We start from the raw sequence: 6,211 nt of genomic DNA on the forward strand, positions 1-6,211 counted from the left end.
ACCACATGAGTGAAACACAGTGTCAGGAATCTGTGGGAAACATGGAGAAGATCAATTGGACCGGAACATGGGATTTGTGTAGGTTCAAGATTATGAACAGCCTTGAGGGCTGAACAAAGGAGTCCCAGGTTTGTCCTACATATAGGTAATGAGTGGGAGAGTGATGTGTGAATAGCAGTATTTTATGGAGAAATCTGGCAGCTGGGGGCAGGCCGGATCCATCAGGGGAGACAGGAGGTAGGGGAGTGTTGGTCGGCAGGGACTTTACGCTCAGGTGTTGTCATCTTATAGCTTTGGGGATAATTTAGGATTCTGTCCCTCCCAAGAAAACTTTTGGTTTGTGAGGCACATGAATATCTTCTAACCTATCAGGAGATAGAAAAAGAAGGTAAGGACCTAGTGAGGAGAGAGGAGATGGGCAAGGTCACAATGGTAACTGGACAAGGATACTGGCCTAGGGTTCGAGATGTACAGGAAAATAGCATTCTCAACTCTGCTGCATCTGGCAAGCCACCTGACTGCAGGGGACCAATTTTCTCTGTATTGTGAGAGTTGGATAAGATGATCTTCATGGACCCTCCCAACCCTGACATTCCCTGTTTCAAAACCCCTTCAGTCTGACAACATCTCTACTCGACATGGGGTGATGAAGGCCCAAATTGGGGTGGGGAATGGCAGAGGGAATGGTCAGGGATGGCATTTGAGAGGCATCATTACAAAGGGAAAGTCAGACTTGTGGATTGACTGTCTGGGTAAGGGGTATAGAAGGAAAGTGAAAGGGAGGGGGTGCTGATCTGAGGTAGGAGAGTGACAGAAAATAACAGAGAAGAGACCAGAAAATATGCCTCCCCTGCTTCTCTACAGAGTTGGGGGACTATGGGTGTGGATGCTTTATGCACAATTAAACTCAGCTGATAATCTAGTTCGGGTTTTGCCAAAGTTCTTTTCTAAAAAAATTCTTTGTTACAAAGGATGATTCACTGTAGGAAGATAGGGAGGGATGGAGACAAAAATGAAGATGATGTAAATCCAGAAGACTTCAATTAAAAATTAAATGCAATTTTTGAAAAGAAAAAAAAGGAGAATTACAGGGTGGGGAGGACAGGACTTTGAAGGACACCCACACTGAAGGGATGAAAAGAGGAAATAGAATCATCCAAAGAGATGCAGGAGGAGCCACCAAAGAAAGAAGAGCATTTGGTGGCATCTCCACCTCTGGTCTTAGAAGCAGCAGAGAGCCCTGGGGAGGGTCACTGACCTCTGGAGTCCCAGGCAACCTTGGGGATGACAGCTGTAGGCAGTTAAGGAAACAGTGCAGCTGTGAAAGGGAGAAGAGAAAGACAGTTTGGAGAAATGGCAAAGTCAAGGAAAGATATGTTTTGTTTTGTTTTAGGCTGGTTGGTGAGTTGAGATAATCATGTGGCATGACTTGCCCATGATAATACAGATGGCAGAATTTGAATTCATATCCTTGGGGTTCAAAACAGGTCCCTTGCTGCCTCCTCTTGGAATGTTAATAGGCAGAGGATGGGGGAGCTTAAGAGCACAGGCATGAGAGGAGATGGTGAAAGGAGCCCTGACTGCATGGAGGGCCCCGGTGAAGGGACTAACCTTGGCAGGGAGCAGGGCCACTGCACCCTCTAAAACTGGAGGGAAAGAAGAAAGATTGGGTGTGTCTCCGAAGGGAATTCGAGGTGGAGAGGAGGGTGTGGACAAAGAGAAGTTTAGAGGTGGAGACCGAGGAAGAGGAGGGATGACTTTCATCTCAGCCAAGGTGAAGGCGAGGTCATCTTGAGGGTTTGAGAAGACCTTGTGAATCAAACATGGCGAAGCATCCATACAGGCCTACCCAGCAAGTCCTGACTCCCCATCTAGGGGAAGTGGGGGCAGTGCATCCTGCCTTGGGTAGACTCTGCCCTCTTGATTATCTCTGCTGGAATGATCTGGGAGTTGATGACTGATGGAGTCGGGGGTTACCCACTGTGGGGCCCTCAGCTCTGCCTGAGTGACTCAAGGGATGAGACTGGCAATTAGGGGGTGGCCATGATGCCCCAAATACTCCCACAGTGACCCTGTCTGAGATTTCCTGGCATGGAAACTGTCATTGGATACCCCAAAGCTCAACGGGACTTTTCAGCAGCATCACATAGAAACTCTAGTATGGTCTGAGGCCTGACTCTGGACCGAGGCCAGCTTTCCTCCTAGACACATCTCCCTGGTTTCCACCCAGCTCCCAAGGGATCCTGATCCCACTGTCCAGGCTTGAGAAATGAGACTCTTGTCTGTTCTCTGCCAGGACCAACGTGTATAGAGACCTTCCTGCCTCCTGAAACAAGGTCTTAGCCTCAGAAGAAGGCAGTCAGTCTTCCTGTCTGGGTCCATATCATCTCATCCATTGAGAACTTGGAAGGGTATAGAGGCCATCTAGAACAACCTCCTCATCTCACAGATGAAGAAACTGAGGCTGGCATGGAACCCATGGGGTTCCATGATTTGTCAATATTCAAACAGATTGTAACTGGAAGAATTAAGATTTGAACCCAGAATCCTATACTCTGTTATTTCTCATGGTCCCTCCCTAGCCAATTGGTTTCTCCTTTAGGTGTTTGGTCCATCAGTGAAATAATAATCATTGGTTAAGTCCTACTGTGGATCATTACATAAAAGAGAGACTGTCTTGTCCTCAAGGATTCTGCTAGGATTCTGCTGAGATGGGAAGAAGTCTGGGAAAAGCATGGAAATAAGGGGACAAGGAACTGGAAGGCTGAGGATGGCATCCAACCAAACTAGTGTGGGACTGACTGGGAAAGCAGAAAGGGCGGGGGCGAGGAGAGGAGGAGGAGGAGGAGGAGGAGGAGGAGGAGGAGGAGGAGGAGGAGGTCCCTGTTGGGAAGGACAAGTGATGACTAGGTCTACAACTTTTGGAGTAATGGATGTGGAAGGCAGGCCATGCCAGGGGTGGTGGGGACAGGAGCAAATAGAGTAGAGGTGCAGCTCACAGGCACTAGGCAGATAAAGAGACAAAGGTTGGTGAGTGGAAGTACCCACATAGGACCTGAGACAGAGAGGAAGATTATGAACTCCAAGGAACTGGAGAATAGGCAGCACAGAGCACTTAGCAGTGTCTACATAGGATGGTAGGCAGACTTGGATGGATGGATGGATGGATGGATAAATGAGCAGATAGATAAATGGAGTGAGAGAGAGATCAGTGGGTGGGTGGATGGATAGATGAATTGATGAATGAACAAATTGATTTAGATAGATAGATGAATGAATAGATGGATGAGTACATAGAACCCACACTTGCCAGCTGTGCGACCATGGGCACACAGTCACTTAAACCCTATTTGCCTCAGTTTCCTCATCTGTCAAATGAGCTAGAGAAGGAAATGGTAAATCACTCCAGTATCTTTGCTGAGAAAACCCCAAATGAGGTCACAAAAGTTGACCATTACTGAAACAATTGAAAAATGAATAAATAGATAGATAAATCAATGGATATATACACAGATGTATGAATGAATTTATAGATGAATTGGTAGGTAGGTAGCTAGGTGGGTGGGATGGATGGATGGATGGATGGATGGATGGATGGATGGATGGATGGATGGATAAACATACTGAGGCAAACTAATAGCTGGTGAGTGATGAAAGTGAGGAACAGCCTAGAAGTAAGAAGCAAGAAGGATACCCGGACTCTAGGTTGGTTTGGGAGTAGAGGAGGTCATATGAGAAAAGGTACCACCAGTCCTGGAAAGAATATCAAAGTGATCTTCTGGGGGAAACCAAGTTTTCATAGCTGTCAGAAAATAGATGAAGCAAATAGAAGGGGAACTGATCAGCTTCCACAGGATGCGATGGAAGGAGGTGTGGTGACCAAGGAGGGAGGTTCTGACCTGGGTAGGCTACCACTCCCTATCACAGGCACTTTGAATAAAAGACATAGGGTAGTGGTTTACTGAGATGGTGGTAATGTCCTGAGCAAGTGATGGAAAGCATGAAAGGATGTAGATGGGAGAACTCCATCAGACTGGGAGCTCTTGGAGCACAGGGTCTCTCTTTTGCCTTTCTTGGTAGTGTTTACTTGGCTGAATAAATTCTTGTTGACTTGACTGGCCTCAACTCATGCATTTGGCAAGATGCTCAAACTAGCTAAGACAGGGTGTCCTACTGGATGTCTAGGTGGAATGGAGAATGGCCTGAGCCTGGTTAGATAGAGGTTTCACCATCCCATCCTCTCAGCAATAGGGCCTGGGGTGAATCCCAGTTTGGGGTTCCAGGGGCAATGGGTGAGTCAAGGGAGTGATGACCAAAACCCAAGTCTCAGCAGAGAGCAAATACATTGTCTAGGACAATGTTGTACATGTAATTTCTCTGTTGTCTCTCTGGCTCTGTCTCTCTTCTTTCATCTCTGTCTCTGTTTCTGTCGCTCTCTGACTTTGTCTCTGTTCCTCTCCCTCCATCTTGGGAATGTGTGCATTTCTCTAAGTGGGAAGACCCAGGATTCCTGGGTCCCAGCTACAGCCCAGTTCTGCCATAGCCTATCTTGGGCAACTTACCCAACCAGTTTCATCCTCTGTAGAGCCTCAGTGTCCTCCTCTGTAGAATGAGGTAGGTTGGATTAACCTTTGTCCACAGTCCTTTTCACCACCAGTATCCTGAGAGTCCACGGTGTTGATCTGATTACATTCTCAATCCTTAGTATTCGATCCTTCTTCTCTCTGCTGTCACTCTCCTACCTCAAAGGGTCCTGGCTCCCCTGACATCCCCTTCAATCTTCCCGGCCCCCATTGAGCTTTGGTGATTAGAGGGCTGCAACCATCATGTTAATGGCCTGCTGATTGGGTTAGGGAGGTGTCTAATGCAATGAGTCCTCATGGGGGCCATCAATCAGGGAGGGACCCCTCCCTTTGGCCCCCCCACCCTCAATTGCATTATCTTGGGCAGTCCATTCATCATCTGCTTGCCCCCCCAGCCCCAATCGGATTTGGGGACACGGGAAGGGGGACATAGGGTGAATCAGCTCCCATCCATCTCCTGGGCACCTGAGAGAGAACCCCTCCTCTCCATCTTCGCCCCCTCCTTTTCAGTCAGCAGGAATGCCGACATCCCCCTCCCCATCCTTTGATCAAGAGGAGGAGATTAATGACAGAGCTCATTTGTTTAAATTTAAAACATCCTGCTCCCTCCCACCAGCCAGGCTGCTTCCTCCCAGAATGCCTGGGTCAGATATCCTTAGGGATAGCCTGGGCCATCTCACTCATTTAACAGATGAAAATGCCAAGGTTCAAATGAATGACTTGTCACCCAGGAAAGAAGGGGCAGAGCAGGGACCCAAGCCCAGGTCTCTCCGGATACCATATCCAGTGTCTCACCATGCCATTTTTTGTCTCCATCCCTTCTCCTGCCCTTGGGTCAAAGCAAACTCATTGCATTGTGGCTTTCTTGGGGCCTGGGGGTTTGCACCAGCTCACCTGCCTGGGAATCCCCCAAGCTACTTGTTCCATTCTCACATCTCAGCACAGAGGGCACATTGCTGGGACCTGGAAGGGAGCCAGTCCTTGCCCTTCATCCCCCTGCCTCAGGGCTGAGCTGGATGCTCTGCCAGGAATGAGATGCCCTCTAGGAGCCCCCCACATAGAACTGAAGGCAGGGGGCTGAGGAGACCCTTGATTGCAACAGACTTTGGTCGACTTTCCTTTCCACCTTTGGAGTCTCTTGGTGGGCTTCCTTAGTCAAACCTAAGAAAGGCTTAACCAGCTTTGGCCACTGGGGTGGGGGTGGGGGGGGGAATCTGGACCTCAGGATTTGTGTATATATGTGAGGGGGGTTCTGTCTAGAAGTCTGATGGGTGTCTGGCCTGGTCAGAAGAGTCTATGTCTGCTGATGCTCTTATATGTATCTGAATGGCTGGACGTCCTCTCTCTCATTCTGTCTCTGTGTCTCTTCTCTCTCTCTGTCTCTCTGTCTCTCTGTCTCTCTGTCTCTCTCTCTGTCTCTCTCTCTCTCTCTCTCTCTCTCTGTCTCTCTCCCTCCCCTCTCTTTCTGTCTCTGACACTCTCTGTGTCTTTGTCTGTCTCTGTCACTCTCCCTCCATCTTGGGAATGTGTGCATTTCTCTAAGTGGGAAGACACAACGTCTTCTGGGAAAAGTCCTAATTTTGAAGACAAAGGTCCTTGGTTTGAATCTGAAGCCTCCACTTGATGTC

Source organism: Macrotis lagotis, chromosome 1 (genome assembly GCF_037893015.1).
Source record: "Macrotis lagotis isolate mMagLag1 chromosome 1, bilby.v1.9.chrom.fasta, whole genome shotgun sequence".
Classification (NCBI taxonomy): domain Eukaryota; kingdom Metazoa; phylum Chordata; class Mammalia; order Peramelemorphia; family Peramelidae; genus Macrotis; species Macrotis lagotis.